Source organism: Falco punctatus (assembly GCF_963210335.1).
Source record: "Falco punctatus genome assembly, chromosome: 14".
Taxonomy (NCBI): domain Eukaryota; kingdom Metazoa; phylum Chordata; class Aves; order Falconiformes; family Falconidae; genus Falco; species Falco punctatus.
Window position 1 is genome coordinate 4,023,960 of NC_137594.1, and position 18,949 is coordinate 4,042,908.

General features: G+C 41.4%; 1 long non-coding RNA gene across 5 annotated transcripts in view; it reads right to left on the bottom strand.

Moving 5' to 3' along the window:
• LOC308073065 overlaps positions 1-18,949 on the bottom strand; it is a 146,933-nt gene that overhangs the window by 101,049 nt on the left and 26,935 nt on the right. For all 5 annotated transcript variants that reach the window (XR_013931887.1, XR_013931888.1, XR_013931889.1 and 2 more), the window contains one exon: positions 1-3,235. This exon is cut by the window's left edge. This is a non-coding gene — a long non-coding RNA (uncharacterized lncRNA). The remainder of the gene's footprint in view (positions 3,236-18,949) is intronic.

The following is an 18,949-nucleotide window of genomic DNA, read 5'->3' on the forward strand; positions in this document are numbered from 1 at the left end:
CATTTATTTCCAGCAAATGGAAACCTGGTGTTATATGACCAGAAGAAAATAAAAAAGAGGTGGTTGGAGTGTGGTAGTTCTCCAGTGATTTTTGTGAGCAGCTGAAAACCCCTGAATTTCCACAGAAATGTTCTTGTTTACTGACAAAACCCCCAAACCTAACACTTTTCCAATTTTTAACAACTGTTCTTCAGTTACTTCTGGTTTCTGAAAATTAAAGCATCTTCAGATATATTCCTATTTTTCTCTCTTTTGGTTTTCAACCACTCCTTACTTACAGAATCCAGTAACTAAATCATCTTAGCAGAGACATAAATTTTAGCCAAAAAATTCAGTTAGAAAAAAAAAAAAGGCCCTTTTTTTGTTCCAAAGAAACCCTGGAAGGCAGCTCAACTTGCGATAATAATTGTAATATCAGACCGAGGTTCAAGACGAAACGTTGCTGCAGCCCAGCCCAGGTAGAGCTGCGCAGATGCCGTCAGTAATGCAGCCCAGCCTGCGCAGGGCAAGGTCAATGGGAAAGGTATCCCCGTGCCCTCCTCGCTCTATAGGACAATGAGGTCCATATGTTGCATGCGTTCCCGAGACCGTTGTGACTGGAAGAAGGTCAGCAACGCAGAATTATGGGGAGGAAAGTGAAAAAGCAAGAAGAGGTTTGCAAAGGCCAAAAAAGCAAGGCTTTCATTTTATATTCAATTTATCTTTTTGCCTCTGAAAAGGGCACAGAGGTTGGAAATTATGATTGAGTTTTTAAAATTTATTAATGGCAGGCTTTGCGGTTGCTAGGGGAACTTGACCCAACCAGGGGAAAAAAAAATGGCCCAACGCAGCATTATCAGGATTAATCTGCTGCCTTGAAATAGTTGGATCTCTCTTCATTGGCCTCACGAGTCCTTCCTGCGCTGCCTCTATCTCCACGACCACCTTGTTGACATGAGCCTACCACTTAATCCTTGGAAGGAAACCTAACCCTGGCCTCGGAGAGATGTCCCCGAGAGAGGGTAACCAGAGTGCAGCCGTGCAGGAGGTGAACCCCACCGGAGCCGGCGTTAGAACCTCCAGGCGCTTGCTCCCGTCAGACAATAAAGCAGCGAGCACAAGCGAGACGCTAATTTAACGGGAGGCTTGATTACACTGTGATAGGGCCCTGCTGGTTGTTTCCAGCAGACCCCTTTATAGTATTAGTATTTATTACACCCCATATTATAAGGCATGGGGATTTGCTTCTGTAGGGCAGTTTGGCTGAGCAATGAAACATAATGTTTCTTTTATTGCTCAATAAACACTGTTCTCTCTTTCACTGCTGTTCCAGCCCAGCTTTCTCAAGCCCGTTAAGCCTCTAACACAATAATCTTACCGCCCAGCAATGAGAGATTGTAGCTTCCAAACATTTTTGGTTATTTCTGAGGCCTCCTACAGGCAAGATTTGTGGATAATTCTGTCTCTGGGACTTTCACAATCCCTACCTAAATTGGGGTTGGGTATTTTTAAAGGCTTTGGTCTTCTGGATGATGGGGTTCAGTGGTTTCTCTTCATCCCCCCTGAAAGAGAGAAGCAACCAAGTGTTGGTCTGAAGGACACAGCTGTAGAGCATCTGGTATTTTGTTTTTGTGTCCATGTATATCCACGTGTGGGTTTGCATCCCATGATTTAAGGCACCTGGTCTAGGCCAGGCGAGGTGCTGACAAGCAACCTACAGGCATCTTCCACACTTCTTTGCCAACAAATCCAAATCTTTTCCTGTAACATGCCCACCTCCGAGCTGTAACCAGCCTGGCCTTCTCCTCTGAGAAGACCAGTGTCTGCAGCATATTAATTGATAGTGTTATGAAGTGTTCAGCTGTCCCACCACGATCAAGAACAAGATTTTCCAGTGTCGACTTCCCTTCTGCATTAGTTAATGTTTGGAAACTCGGTACATCAACACGCCGGACTCTGCACTGGCCTCTCATCACCTTGTACAGCTCCTAATGTGCCAGGCCGTTATCCCTCATGCTGTAACGGGATACAGCCATCACAAATACACCTCCTTGCAATAATATTGTGGATGGGTAGCATGTACAGCAGTGAAATGGAACTATTTTAGACATTGGTTGTACAGGGCAAATGATTAAGGACTTAAGAAAACCCCACTCTACAAGCTTTGAGGGCATGACCAAACATTGCAGACAGGGATGATGGTGATTACTAGAAACTTTTACAGGTTGCTTAGTTTAGAATTAGGTTTTTAATTTCAATTTCACATTTTACACTCAAAGTAGTGTTCAGCTTTTTTTTTTTTTTCTTTTTCCTTTTAATTTAAAAAATTACAGATCTTTTGGTTAGATTGTACCAAAATCTTGCATGAGGTTTGCATTTAGTTTGATTTATCATGAATGGTGACAGCAGCGTGCGCCACTGGAAACCCTCTTGCAAGAGAGTGATGCTTTCTCCGAAGTTCTCCTTGAAACATAACCTTTGTTCTTTCCTTCACACTGGACCATTTTAATTCTCTTTCTCCCTCTTTATTTTTGTTATCTTAAATAATTACCCTTGATCACTCTTTTTCACATATTTGTAGATCACTTTAATGTCCCCATAGGTCAATGCCAAGTATGACTACAGTTAGTGGTTTTAATCTCTTCTCTTTTTTTCAGTCCATGCAGCTATCCCAGCAGGACCCTTATCCGTACGATTATGTTTTACGGTGCTGTCCCTCTCTTCTGCTAGGTGATAGGGTTTCTGTTTTATTTAAATACCAAAAGTATAATGATAGAATTATCATGCTGTCTTCAATTAACGTCATGGCAATTTTCATACCTGCCGTGACACTGCCAGCTTGTTGTTTCCCAGAGATTGTCAGGATACTGGATTTCTCTTTAAATGCACGTACACACGTATTTATATAAAACTCCACTGCCATGTTTAGCTGCTTAAAATTGTTTCTATATTTTTCTATATTTTAAAAAAGCTATATTGGGAAAAAGATTATACAATCAACTTCAGCATAATTGAGAAAGAAGACCAATTTCCAGTAACGTTTTTTGGCAAATGTAATATGGTTTAATTTTTTTTTTTAAAGTACGAAGAAATTAAGAAATGTTAGTTACTGTAGCAGAAGTTTCTCAGCTTGCTTCTAAGACAATTCAGTTCTGCGTAGGAAATTTTGTCTTCAAACTGTGCAGTGGCCTTGCTCCTTTGATTGCTAAATGTTCCAGTGCCTCTTTAGGGGATGTTTGTTCTCATTTATTCCCCTCTGTAATTAGAAATAGTGGTTAGAATTTCTCTATGGATCTGATTCAAAGCCCACAGAGGTCAGCTGGAAGATGTGCATTGAGTTCCCTGGGTTTGAGTGAGCCCAAATTACCCTCAAGCTCTTCTTTTAGTTTACAGGCAAGTTAACATCTCCAGTCCAAGCTCCCAACCACTGTTATACATAAATGCAACCTCCGGGACCTGAGAGCAGCAGCATAGCAAACACTCCTGCTCAGAGCTCTTCCCCCTTCAAAGAACCACACACCTCTATTAAATGCTTTGTCCTGCTGACAAAGGGTTAAAAAATACACATTTTGAAAAGAATCCCTTTGAATCATGGCATGAGAGGGAGCTCAAATATTTTCTCAATGGAGAGTTAGTGGAATTTTCTATAGATCTGGGGTGAAAGAAAAGTCTTCAGAAAGTCTCAGAAGAAAGGTCCTTTGAAATGGCCCGACTTCTGTTATGATAAGCAGTTCGATAAGCCCACCCATGGTAAAGTTATTAGGAATTCATATCATATGGATCCCATTAACCTAAACGTTTGCTTTTAAAGTAAACTTCTCGGTACACGGCTACCACTAAGTCCAAGCACTTCAGGTTTGAGGATTGTGTTTTTACAAATGAATCTAGGGTTATCCAATCAATTAGCTGAATTCCCTGTGTAATTGTGCTTTAAATGAATCACCTGGTACTAATGACACTGCTTTCCCATTAAAAGAAAAAAAGAAAAAAATATCACTGCCTTTAAGGGAAACACTTTAAAATCTGTGGAAAAAGTATCACGCGGTATATAGTTAATCTTTGGCACTCACTGCTTTGGGATATAACCAAAGCAGGTAGATTTGAAAGATTAGGCAGAAGGATTTTGGTCCTATGGAAGTCAAAATATCACTCAAGCTATTTTTAATTAATTATTACAAGGCCATCTGAAATCATTATTGAGATCAAAGCCACGTTACTTAGGTGATAATAAAAATATAGGCTCAGAAAAAGTTTGCAGCTTATTCTTAACAGGCAGGAAGCAGAGCAGTGCCATGGAGACGATAGATAGAAGAGGAGGAAGGAACGGAGACTCGCTGAGGCTGAATGACTAGTGAGGGCTATGCAGAAATCCAGCTCTAAAGAGCTTGGAAGAGAAGCCAGTTATTGTAATCATCTTGCCTGCTACACTCTGTTGCACTTTGGAAGGGTTTAATACATAAGATTTTGCCATGGAATAATTTATCTGTGTGCTATATTATTGCACAATTTAGACATATTATAGGCCTTATAGAAGCATAAAGGATTCCAGACTAAATGGGCTATTTGTCTGTCCCAGTCAGGCAATGCTTAGCTATCAGTGGTTTATGAAGGATTTTATCATTTAGCTTATATTGTGTTTCTAAACGAATTCAGTCAAGCAAAAAGAGAAAAAAAAAGCAATTAAGGCCATGCTATAAACAGAGGAGTCCACAGGCAGGAGGCTGCAGCGAATTATACGGAGCATACTTCTCCCAACCGCAACTTGATTGAAACAATTTACTGGATGTGTGCATTGAACGACAGTGGATCTGGGTGACTGATGGGGGAGCACCGTCAGCCCTCCTCCTCCCAGCCAGCACACACTTGCTGCTCCTCCTGGGAAAGGGTCAATGCTTTGTCCTGCTCCGCTTTGCCCCTGTGCCAAGTGATGTAACACATCAGACCCAAAGGGGCCCCCAAATCAGATATTAAGCATATTGTTGAAATTATTGTATGGGCTATTTTTGGTTCATTCGGAGGTCACTGCCCTTCCGTGAACAGGGAGTTATTAGATATTCCCCTGGACAAACAAAGAGATAATTACTCGGCAAAATAAAAGAAGGTGCTTAGAAGTTGGCAAACCAGAGAACATTTTTGTTCTGATTTAGAGAGGGTTCTGGTACAAATAGCTGGGATTTCTGGCATGTACAAAAAGTCTGGTTGAACATCTACCCAACTATTTTCACTGAAGTGGAAAGAAATGAGAAACATGCACAAAGTACCTACTTCTGATCACCAAGGTGTTTTGATCTCATAAATTATGTCTGAAATTAGGCATGGACTGGAAAATGTGAGTGTGTTTTCTCTCAGTCTGGGAGCTTCTTGTTTTGAGAGAAGGAGCACTGTTCCTCTACCTTCATCAAATACTTTTTTTTTTCTTTTTTTCTTTCCACCTCTGCTTTCTAACAAGTAGGTTTCTCTAGCCATTTATCAGAGGTGTCGTGAGTATAGGATGGAGAAGCACCACATACCTCCCTTTCTTTCTCCTCTGGGTTTTCCTCAGTCTAAAACTCACCCTTAGATCCAAAGAGACCTGAAAATGTTCCAGTCTAAGGAGCAGGTTGACCTGCAACCTAATCTCATCCCAACTGTCATAACACTATGTTAGCCATGCACAGCTAATAAATCATAATAATGCTAGCTTAATGGACCAGGCTTTGACAGTGCCAGGATTAGAAGGGCACACAATAAACAAAGCGTGTCTGAGCAGAGAGGTACAGTAGAGCAGTGAAAAATTGCCAAATGATGCAACAAATCTTCTTCTGGTGTTTCCATGGGCCCCTGCTATAGGCAGTGCTGGGGGGAGCTCAGCTCCCTCCCCCTGTCCCTCTTCTCTTCTGCCAGACCCTAAAGATAAGGCATGAGAAGCAGCGTTCGGTGTAGGAGCTCAGCCTGGTGTAACGTGCAGCTGAAGAGACAGGACAGGCTGTCTGGAGGGGTGTGAGAGGAGACTGGTGAATTACCTTGCTCCGGCAGGGTTTTGTCCCTCCAGCAGCAGGACTGCTCACCAGCAAGGCTGGGAGCGGGTGGCTCCATACGGGGAGTGCAGCCCGGCCGGCCAAGATGGGGCACTGCCCTAAGCATGCTGCCAGGTTCAATGTAGAGGTGATAAGCAAGGAGGAAAAAATCCCATCAGAAAAAGATGTCAATTTTTTAAAGACCTCAGGATATCTTACTGAATAGGCATGTGCCTGAACAATTTTCCCTGCAACTCCTACAACTTCCGAAGCAAACGCATGCATAGGTAGAAAAGCTGCGGAGAAGCTAGTTTTTACTAAAATGCTTTTGGCACCGAATTGTGCATCTTTTGGATCCTGAAAGAGATTTTGACATTGTTTTCTTAACCCTGTCATGGGAAAGAGGGGGGATTTTTCAACCTTTGCTAATGATGGACAAGCCTGAAGACTTTTGATAATTTACTTTACAATGGGTAAATAGCTAAAGTAACCTTATCTGAACTAGCCAGGATCGTTTGGTCTGAATAAAGAAGCTGAAAGTCTCATGAGAACAGGACTTCTTACAAGTTTTCCATTATTTCCCCTTTCCAGTAGGAAAAGTGACACAAAGAGGATATCCTATCTTTCTGTATTTCAGCACCTCTGCTTCTCCTCGGAGCTGGAACCAAGAAGCTGCAAAGTCATGTGAAACTAGAGATTGGGAATCATTTAACTGACCTTTTTGAAAGGCTTAAATGTGGCTGTATGTTTATCTGCATAACCACGTAGTGATAGAGAAAGAACATTTCTTTGATGCATTTCTTCTGTTAGGTCCATTAATTTCAGTGGTGTTATTTCTACACTTACATATTTTGTTAAGAGATGAATCAGATCCCCCTTTATCCCCTATTTAGCAACATTTCTGCTGGTAGAACTGGGGCTTTCTTGGCAGAGGAGAAGACTTAATTCATCTTGGAGTCACCCAAAGAGGTGAAAGAAAGATCTTAGGTTACAAGTTGAAAGAGTAAATTGTCAACTCAGAGGAACTAATCTTAAGCCCAAGTGAGCAAAGTGTGGTTTTGCTTTCAAACGTGATTTTTCAGAATTGCTAGAAACATCCCTTTGCTGCAAACCCTTGGATTTCCAACACCAAAATTAAAACAATACAAGAGTTAAGTTCTGCCTGACCTGACTACTACTACGGCAACCCTCTATTTGTAAGAGGTCTGAGCTGAAAGAATAGACAACCTGTCATTAATAAAAGTGTGCACCTCCAGTCCGTAATGGGACCTTATGCTTTAGATTATGTGTATTCAGACAAAAAGAAAGAAAGGAAGAAAAAAAAAACAAAGTAAAAGGGCCATGATCCGTGCTGATGCCGCATTTTTGTTATTAGTAGTGGCCCTGTCCCAGCCAGGAGCACATCGCATGCAGAAACCAAACCTAACCATTGAGCAATACACTGGGGGGGCTGGGGGCTGAAATCTCCATGTCTGGGCTTGCTCCAAGGTGAGCAGAGCAGTGTGATCTGGATCCACCCATGCTTCCGTGGCTCCAACAAAATCTGTTCACTGGGTCTTTGCATACAGTACATGCCAATGAAACCCAAAGCTCTTTGAGCAACTTCAGTGACTTCCTTGGTCTTTGGATCTGACTCTTGAGAGTATCTCTGACCGGTAATAAGCGTGGGTATCTCCCCCAGTTGGTGCAAGGACTCACCATCAGTACAATGGCTGCAAAGATTTATAAACTTCTCTGGTTCAGGCAAATTGGTAAATGTCTTTCCACAGCTGATTCTTTGATGATTTTTTTATGTACGGAACTGCTGGAGGCCGGACCCCTGGAGTGCCTCAGGATGCTTGTGCCCATGCAACATCTAGCTCTTCCTAGGCCTAAACAGACGTACAAATCAGCTCTCGAGCACTTGCGGGTGCTCTGTTTTCTGGCATGCTGACTTTAGCATGGCTGCAGAAAAACCTGAGTTAGCTCTCTGCAGATCCAGACAGACTCCAGCTGGGCTTATTAGCCCAGTACAGCTCTGCCTCCACCCAGAGACAGCCAAGGCTCAGGCTGAACCTCAGTAAATCCCAAAGGCTGAGCCCCTGTGGGTGGATATCTGCCCACCTCCCAGTGCTGCCGTCTCTCATCCATCCAATACTTGAGTACCTGGTGAGTTCATTGCCCATTTTATGAGCTATTGAGTGCAGTGAACATGTGACTTAACTGTAATTGAGTTTTAACTGCTAGGAAAATATCTGATTTCTATTTGGGTACTGAGCTTTTTGGTTTCTCGAATTTTTATCAGGTTTTTTTGGAGTGCATATAGTATGTAGCTCTGATGACTAAGAAATGGGAGAGGACATTGTGAATTACGAAGCATAAAAAGGAGGAAATGTAGATTAGTGATGTTCTCTCCTTCCAGAAAGAAGTATTTATGACTCTACCAATAGGTTATCCTGCTTCAGCCTTGTACAAACACTGTCTCCAACAGAGGGAATCTTGATTTTGAACAACTTGCCATCAGATGCAGTGTCCTGGTTCTCATTGCCTGGAATGGGAGGTAGTGCAGCTCAGCTCCCCACAGCTTTAAGACTTTGATGCTTGAAGTCCATGTCTGCATGCTTTCCAGACAACAGGAAAACTACTTTATGCAGATCCATTTACACAGTGTCTCCTGAACCTCAGCAGCATTAGTCTTCGCAATTGCTGTCACTTAGAATTTATCCGAGTTATTATATTGCCGCAACGTTGCTCAAATTCCTTGACTCCTGTTCCCTCAACACACATCTTCATCTAAGAGATCCTGGCCCTTCAGGCTGTCCCTCTTCTTTCCTTGCGATGTTTCGAACCAAAGTGAAATGAAGACTATCCTCCTGTTGACATTCTGATTTTGGTTGTGAAGAAGGATGTTTTTTCTGCGAGAGCTGGAGTTTCCACAGGCAGCTAGCTGGGTTTGTTTATTCCCTGAGCATTTCAAAGCCTGCACTGTCCCGTGGCTCCCCATCATTAGGGCTGCTTTAGTGCCTGACAAAAGTGCGGAGAAAAAACCCCTTGAGCACTGGGTGTTACAACCTTCTGCAGAGGAGTGGCCAACAACCTCAGCCTCCCAACGCTTGCCTGCCAGACCACGCAGCGCTAGGATGCTAAAATACGTTCTTTCCTGGCAGCACTCAAGAACGGCCAATTTAGTGGGAGAAGGAAGCTGGCAGAGCTCTGTCTGTAGAAGACTTTGAAATATTATGATTTTTATCAGAAATGACAACAACAAAAAGAGCATAAGCCAAGTATTCTCCACAAGCTGCGCTTGTCTGCTGCCTTCCTCTACTCTCACCAACGTCATGGAGAGAATTTCCTTAGGTTTTCTCCAGCAGACAAGCAAGACTCTGTATAGAAGAGTTTGACTCAGTTACTGCAAACATTTTCGGTCCTTGTGTTTCCAAGGGGCAACGCATGTTTTCAGTAAATTATTGACAAAGCAAAAGTGTGACTCTTCTGAGGTCATTTAAGTGCATGAGGCTACATTCTTTCTTGCAGAGTTGGTGAAAGTAAACAACATTATTATAGATTTTGGTCATGCCCTGGCATCAGTAAGTACAGTTTCTGTGTTTGCCATATGCTTGCATTGAACTGGAACAGCAATGCGTACACAGGGAAATTGTTTAAAGAGCCAGTTCAACCTCAGTACTCGCTGTCAAAATTATGATGTACACGATTCATTCTGCTAACCACAAAAGAGTTTTTGTTTGTCAAGTGAAATAATGTGTAATTTGGTATATCATTTAGGAAAGCTTCCCTCCCCCCCCTTTTTTTTTCAGATCCCACCGCAGGCCTGGAGACTGCAGCATCGGATTAGCGGATAGCATCCTGCAGCTCCACAGGACGACAGCGACTCGATGTGAGATAGGAGGCAGAGGAGGCATAAGCCAAGACTTTAAACTGTGATTGCAGAAGGTGGCTTGCTGAGCCAAATAAAGAGAAGAGGGAAAATTGACACCCCACAAGACATGGACAATTGTTGCCACCGGCTGGGAGGCCTTAAATTACAAACCCATTTTGTATATCCAAAAGCTTACACTTTCTATTTATATATCCCACTTCTTCTGTGCACCAAAAGTTGGATTTGGCAAATGCAGCTATTCCCTGCAGGCATATGGGTGAGGTTTTCTGCAGAGAAAATAAACTTGATTGTTGAAAACCTGTGTTTGCAATTAGCCTGAGTTTCAATATTCTCAGGTCAAAATAGATCCTTTAAAAAATCATAATGCTTTGAAACAGATTCATTTTCTTTCTGAAATGGTTATTGGATTAAAATGAAGTATTGAAACATTTTTGGTAAACAAGTCATAGCAAAACCTTTCAATAGAAATTATGGAAATATGGAAAGAAAGAAAGAATACAAAGTCAAGAGCTTAGGACAAAGTTTTTTGGGTTAAAGACTACCATTTCTGTTAAAAATCATTAGTTCTAAAAATGACAACCAGCTACATTAATCAGTTCAGCTACACTGAACAGGCCAAACCCAGTTTCCAATACATCTTTTGGGAGATTATTCTACGGTCTGAGCGATCTTTGCTTGGCAAAGGAGCAGGTATAAACAGTAAGAAACATTTTCTTTGGGGACTTTGGTAAGCTGGATGAGAATATAGTTCATAAATATTGTCACAGAAAGCTGTGTTTTGTCTTTGGACAAAAAGCCAGATTTTGCAGGGCATTTAGTGCACCTTAATTTCCTTAAGAGTGAGGAACAGAGGCTGGCATGAAAAAATAAATGAAAAGTCCCAGCCGGGGCTGAGCCAAGGAGGTCTCAGAAGCTGGGAATAATCCTTAAATTCTAAAGCAACCATTCAAGGGGACAAACTATTTTTAATCATCTATTTGCTATTTATATTTCAATGACATCTCCAGAACGTGCCAGCACAACTTCCACCTCGGACGGCCAGCTTGAGGTGAATTTTCATCTTTCCAGCAATGGAGAAAGAGTAAGAAATCAGAAATTACGTTACAGGAGTAAAAAAAATGGATCCAGAATAAAACTCGTAAGTAATTACTTAGGTCCTTGAGGCACACCAGCACAGCGCAAAAGAGCTTTGATAGGACTGAGAGCCAAAGCCTTTCTCCTCCACCTCGGACTAGAGCTACATCTGGCATTTCACCCTTGTAAGAAAACAGTGAGGGGCTTGTTCCAAGGAAGGTGCAAGGAGGGTAGTGAGAGCCTGCTCTGCATGCTCTTTGCCTTGAAATATTCCTTCACTGCATGCCCACTTGAAGGCCCCTTTATGCTAAGGAAACCTAGTGTAAATAGGAACCATGCTCAAAGAGCCTGGAAAGCCATAGCACGCGAGTTCAAACCTTTCCAGTGCAGACCCTCTCAGATCAGAGCGGCTCTAAACCTCCGTCCGGGTTTCACCCCACTGTACAAAGCTCAAAGCTGCCGTGCGCTCATTAGCTTTGGCTGATGAGCTCTGCTAATTACTGGGGCTGTCGTGTTATGGATAGCAAGAACACCTAGGGCATGTTTTTGGAGGAGAGGAGGGGACGTCTCTTAGTTCCCTTCAATTTCTTGAAAAGAAAAAGCTTTTTTTTTTTTTTCCTTAACCTTGAAGTGTTACTTGTAAATGGAGGCCAGAATTTAATTTCAGATAGTGTTACTCCACCTTGTGCAAGTGATTTCTCTTGACACTGCACTGACTACCCGTGCACAAAAAGCCCTTTATGACTTACACACCAAAGAGCCTGAAGTATTTTTTGCCTCTCCGAAAATGACATTTTGTTCCCCTCCCCATCCCCCCCCTCCTTTTTTTTTTTTATCACCTGAACACTGGTCTTAAAACCACAGCACGCAAAGGCCCCATGTGAAGTAGGGAAAGGCATTCAGCATCTGCTTATATCCCCAAACTGAAGCACCAGTGTGCCTAAAAAAGCTTGTATTTAAAGGCATTGCAGCTGCATCAGCTCATATTTCATCCAGCCACCAATTTCCTTTTCCCCCTGACAAACAGGCCTCAGAAAGAACCCAGGCCAGAAATTCTCCACGTTAGCGAAACATTTCCTCTTTCCCGTTCTCCCTTCCATTAACATTATTACGCTGCTCCTGGGAAAAGATGACTTTTCCAATCCAGGCAGCATATTTCTCTCTTTTCTTTCTCTCTCTTTTCTCCCTCTCTGGGCTAGTGGTAAGGAAAGAACTGGGGTGGAGATAACAGGGGGAAAAGGAATATGGGGGTGAAAGGAAATATAGTGTTTCTTCAGGAAGGACATCTTAAAATCTGCCTCCCTTTTTGCATGCAAATGCAGAGGGATAACAGCTCCTGGCTCTTCCCTCCACTGGGTGTGGGACACAAAGATGGAGAAAACCACAATGCTGGTGACAGCGTTCGAGGAGGGTCAGGTGCTCCCTCTGGGATCAAGAACTGCTTAAAGCCCATTTGCCTGAGCCAGGGGTTAAACTCATCCCAGGCCAGACCGCAGCCAAATCTACCTACAGCTAGCTAATAAGTCAATATTTGCAGCCCTCGGGATATTATATGTTCTTTCTAGACGGCCAGCAGCCTTCCAGATTTGCGCAATCCCGCTCGCCTACATCCCACCTCCACTGAAGGTCTCCATCCTCCCACCTTGCAGGACCAACCCTACGGCAGCTGTAACTCATGCGTCTTTACTGCCTGACATATATCAGGACCATAGCAAATGGGTTCAACCTACACAAGACCAAAACCAGATCTGATACAAAAATGAGCGATTATCCTGGGTATCAGGAGAGTTGTACTCATACCAAGCCTGACTTTACCACGTACATCTTTGCTACAGCCTGCTTGTATTTCTCTCCTCCTTCAAGAACTGGAAGGCAAAGTCCCAGAGGACAGAAAACATCTCACTGAAATGAGTGGCAAAGGACAGCTAGGTCATAATTCCTTGCCGCAGAGCAAGCGTGTCGTGACTGAATCATAAACATTCTGTTATGCCTGTAAAAAAGGTGAACGGCAGCATCTGCTCACTCAAAATACCCTCTGGCACTATTGGAAAATCTCTTTACTGTATTCTAAGGTTTTAAGGCAGCTCTTGTAAGTTCTAAGAGGGAATCATTTATTCTTCATCATTTTTCCTTAAAGTCCTAAAATACCTTGAGTTCATCGCATCAGAAGTCAACCTAAACAGCAGGTAGCTTTTCTGAAAAAGTGGATTATAAAGGGAGCAATTTTCCAGTAAAGAATAGGCTTCACACAACATTTCCTGCAGGTACTGGTTGCTTAATCATGTGCTACCGGCTGAAGCAGGAATTTTTGATCAATTAGAATTTATGTAGTTTTAGCAAGTCGTGGCGATAAACACAAAACATGGCCATGGAACTGGGTGAAAAATCAAAACTTAAAGAAGTCCAGGAATGGTTCATTTCAAGAGATCAGACTGAGTGAATGCACTTTCTGTTGTTCTATTCCACTTTGACTTTGTAATTTTGTTCTAAAAAAATCTGCATAAATTGCCATTTGCAGTGAGAAAGGCAAGAGTCATGGCAAGCCAGACCCCAGAACTTTTTCCTCCAGGACTGGCAGAAAGGGGCAGCTTCTCTAATTGCTCTTTGTTGTGTCCCCTGTCCCGTCCCCGTCCCGTCCCCACCTCCCCCCCCTCCTTTTTTTTTTTTTTTTTTTTTTTTTTTGTGTGTGTTTTCTTACTTGCTTTTCTGTTTTTGCTTTTCACTCTGAGTTGGGAGCTTTGTTCAGACAGACCTTCCCTTGTGAATGGTTTCAGTTTCAACAAATTGCCATTCTGTGACACCCCGCCAAATAAGTACCTTGGAAAACTCCCAACCACCTCTCGTCTGTACGCTGGAGCACATTTCATTTCCAAATCCTCGGCTAGCCATGGACCAAACCATCCGTGGGCGTCGCTCCCTTGACTCCGGGGCATCCCCTCTGCGAGGCAGTTGGCCCCTCGTTATGGAGAGGCAATTTGTATCAGAGGAGCGCAGTGGTTGCGGAGGTGAGATACAGACTCAGCTGAAAGCTGGGGAGGGTTGGTGTTTCGGCAGTATTGACAACGACAGAGTATTGATATTGTGTCTGGTTTTGATTTAGAGCTAGTTGCAATGTCACATTTTAAATAAAATTATTCCTATTTTCTAGGGCTTGAAAGAATGAATTGTCTGTTTTTGAAGGTTGAATGCAGGCAATCCTCTCAACTTTATGGCTTTATCGTCTTCAGACAGACAATACTGTTATATTTAACAGTGTCTGTAGAAATACGAAGTCACTGATTTTTAAAAGGAAACATAAAAGTATTGATGATGCCAACATTTTGTAAAAAATGTCATTTTCCAGAACGGACTGTTTTTCAATGGTAACATGCTTGTAGTGAAAAAGTGAGGTGAACTTACATCTTTTTTTCACTAGGTGTAAGAATAAATCTATAATTAAAGTGCAGCAGATACATAATGAAAAGCAAAAGCATTAGATGCAGATGGGCTTGGCTAGACAACCCAGGTTAATCCTTTAGTTGCATATTGTGCACATCTTGATGGCTGATTCTACTCAGATCCCCTGAACGTGATCCTTGACTTAATTTTTTCTCTTTAAATTTATACTGGAACAGCCTACACAACATTTTTGAACCATGTTTTGACTGATTTTTATTTTTTTTTTCGTTTTACCTCACATGGTTACTATGATCAGTAAGAATAATAAAAATAATAAAAACAATGTTAAAGCTATGCCTAGAGAAGCTTTACTTCAGCAGTCCACCAATGTCAAAATACCATTCTTAGCAGTCCTCATTTTCTGTCACGTGGTTAAAGATTTTTGCTTCATGCCTTTCTGGTTAGAGATGTCTTGTTTGAGAATTCTATTTCGTGCATGTCAGAGAACAAGTATGTTTTTTATGACATTTATGAATGTGACCAGTCTGGGAACATGCTGTGTGTCTGGTCAGGTTTAAGCCAAAATTTAAGTCATTGTAACTAGAATTTCCAATTTTGGTGGGGTCAATAAATTGACAAAGTCATCTTTTATAGTACAAAAAGGTAACTGCTGTTTTATAGGAATTGTCAGGGCAAGGTTTTATTATCTAAGGTATTAATCAGAATGACTCCTTCTACCTTCCCCTGCCTTTCCTTTTCGTTAAGCTAGTCCTATAAAATTCATATCAACTGTAGTATTAAAACAAACAAAAAAAATGCATATAGATTCCAAATGCCTGTCCCAGAAATCAGTTTTGCCCTGAAGTGCAAGAATCAATCCTGTAGCATCAAAACATCAAAGAATTACAGTTTTATGTTGTATTAAGCCTGTCTGTCTTATTTCAGCTATTCTAACACTCCGAAATACATGATTGAGAGCTGTTAACTCCCAACGATACGCTCCTGGCAAGCAAGCTTGAGTTTTTTTTAATATTTTATTTTAATTATTTTTAGTTTATAGCTCAGCAACTCGACTGACCCAGGGGAACACTTAAACTAAATTTGATAGATGTCAAGTTAGAAAAAATAAAGACAGCAGTGTTCTTTCTCCCTGCAATTACAAATGTTTGCTGGAGACTTTTCTGACAGTATTAAGCATAGCAGAGACCTGGGGAGAGCGGGGAGGGACGTCGTACCCCTTCGCTGAGGTCACTTTGGCTGATGTTCTCCAGAACCTGGAAGGGGAGGAGGACTAGGACACCTACCAGTAGCAGTTGCTCCTAACCCCAAATACTGTGGGTTTGCTTTCCTCCCCCCGCCCCCACCCACCCCACCCCCCCACCCCCCCTTTTTGCCTGAGTCATGATGTGTCTTGCATCAACTGGAGGAGCTGAAAAGAGAGCGCTTGTTTTTTCAGCTGACATTTGGAGCTGTGGAGACCTGTGAGATGCCCCATAGATGGGCTGAAAAACCCTCAACAAAAACATAGAAATTGAGCTTAACGAGCTGCAAAGCAGCGAGGAAATGCTCCAGGAAACTATGCAAAAGCCTGCTTTTGAAAGTCTACCTGAAAAAAAAGTAAAAATCAGAAACATAATAATAATAAAAAAATCAATCTACTGTTTTCTAGTCCATTTTTTCCCTTGCAAACCAATATGTATGAAGATACTGTAAAATACACTGATGCAATCAGTGAGAAAGAGAAAAACTAGTCTTCACCAAGTTCTATAGGTATTATTCAGAGGGGAAAAATGTTGCATATCTCCAGTATAATATGCTGGCTAGCTGCATAAGGGAAAAGGAATGGGTTTTCCAGTCTTTTATCATTAGATCACTGGCTCAAATCTCTCCGAGGGACTTCATCCAAAACTCAGTGAAATCAGTGGGAGTCTCATTACTCTGAATCAATACCCAGGTACACAACAAGAAATGAATAACAGAAATTATTAGAAAATAACTCCTGAATTTTCATATATTATTTTAAAAATGTTCAGAGCTTTCTTTGAACTGGAACGAGGGGAAAGATTTCTTAATGGTCTGATCATTCCGTAGTTCTTTTCAATATTTGTTTTTGGGTGATCCCTACCCCTTCTACTGTAAGAAGATCTGCTTCTTATATTTTATCACTGAAAAAGAAGGGGGGACATGGACTGGGCACAAATAACCCCCACACCCCAAAAATCAGGTCTCATTTGGAGGTTGGAAACCACCCCTTTTTTGCTGTTTTTCTGTTTATAATGAAAAAAAAAATCAGAATTATATCTATGGGAGTGGATCATTTTTCTCATTGAAAGAAAAGGCTGAATAAGAAATGCTGCACAAATTGGTATCATATGGAGCTGTTTCATGGTTCATGTGAATTCACCTGATGCTGGCCCAATTTGGCGGAATTTTCTGAGTGAGGTAGTATTGCCAGAGGGGTGCCCACAGCACAAAGATCAATATCAGAAATTCCCTGAGCCCTACATTTTTCTAAGCATAAAACCTGAACTACATTCTTCTGCAGGAGATGTCCCTTCCATTGTGGGAAGCAAAGCTGGTACTACACTTGCTAACGATTTAGAGTGTTTTCGCTATTTTCCAGTCTCATTAATTAATTTCAAGGTAAACCCTTTACTGAATGGGCATGTATTTTTATAACACATTGAGGAACACATACTTCAAGTGAAATACAAGCTGATTTATTTCTATAACCATAGGGAGCAAGACTATTCCCTCCATATTTTTCATCCCAGCTTTCAGACAAATAAATCAACACACATATAGATATATATTTACAATACTTGGTAACAACAATAACAAAAAAAAAGTTGAGGCCATCTGAATTATTTCATAATCAGGCAGGTAAAGTGGCTTAGCAGATTATGAAACCACGCTGCTGCCAAATTGTTCCATGATGATAATTATTTGCCTCTGTTCTTTAATTCTGGGTGGGCAACATTGCTTTTCCTCTGCCCACTGGAAAAAAAAGCAGGATGGCTCTCCCTATGGTTTTTGGCTTAACTGCACACATCTGGGTTTTGTATCAAAAGAAATAAATATCAGACCTAATTAATCCTCTGAGGCTGCTGGGTACTGACTCCTGAGCAACACAGACTTTAATTACAGCTTCAACCAGGCATAGTGATGGAGGCAGTTGTAGAAGGCTGACTGTTGATTTAATGCAGTATATCATGTCTAAAAGTATCTGGAACAACACTGATTTACATCAGTTGAATATTTGGCTCATTTGAGACTCTCTTGGGAAGGAGAGGGGGGATACCTATATACATACATTCACCTTAATTTGTTTAGATGTGGTGTGCAGCAAACTGTACTGCAGGACACTTATGAAATCCAGGGACCTTTTTATAAATGCAGTTTGATGAGGTTAAAATATTGAAATTGCTTAATTGGGAAAAAGTAAAGAGATTATATATTCTTTCAAGAAATCCAAACTACTTAATTTGCTAGTCCCTTATAAAAATTTATTTATAACTGATAACATATATATAATGATTCTACCAGAAGGTAAAGTTCCTATATTTCAGGCAAAGGAGTATCTAGACAGCAGTATTCTGATTAGTTTTACATCTTTTCTAATTCAGCTAATTTAGAGATAGGCTTGAGGGATTTAGTTGAGCAGCAATAAAACTTGTCAGGAATGGGGGTCTGTTATGTTTTACAATTCAAAAGCTGTCTGTCTCTCTTTTACTCCCTCCTTTTTACTTTTCTTTTTTTAAAGACATTAAAACAGTTTTGATTGCAAATATATGAGTGAATTCAGAGCAAATGAAAGTAAAGAGACTGTTAACACTGGCCTCGGTACAGCCAGGCTTTGTGCAAGCTTCCCCTCCCTGCCAAGGCACCTCAAGCCTAGCTTGCAGCAAACCTTGTTATTCTAGTCCCGGATTTATCTAGCGAGGGGCTGCCAACGGTACCAAATCATGTGGTTGATTTTTGTAACGAGGACTAATGAGACCACCATACTTATTTTCCCTCCCAACCAGAGCCTGAACCGGAACCAGCATCCCCAGAGGTTCAAACCTGGTGTATTAATCCCCTGCAAAAGTCCGCCTGCCTCCCCACTATGCCACCTGAAGTCATACCCATGAATCCAGGCTGGTTTTGTTGTGCTAGGCAGCCGTGTGTTTACATGACTATCCATCTATTACAGGATATTATTTTTCCAGTGGAGAATATTTCAAATATTTCCAATGAAGTTCACCCCCCTGCTTTTTTATTGGTATTATTTAAAATAAATTAAAAAAAGGGAAGAAATAAAATCATACCACAAAAATCTATGGTAAAGTAAAAAAAGCAGGGAAAATTGAGGATTTAAAGATGAAGCTGATGCTGATATTTGCTCCATTACATGATGGTCCTGGTTGCTGCACAGATCCTACTCAGAAATCTTTAATTACATGCAGCATTTTCTGAAATTCCTTGCATGTGCCTTAATGTCACACTCTTTTACATACATGTCATATGAAGACAAAGCAAGAGAAACCTCTAAACAAATAAACAGAATCTTTACCATTGACGTCAGTGTACAGTTTTGCTTTCTGAAAGCATTTCAGAAACACCAAGGGTCAGACTCATTGGTGTAATGGCAGGAATCAATGGC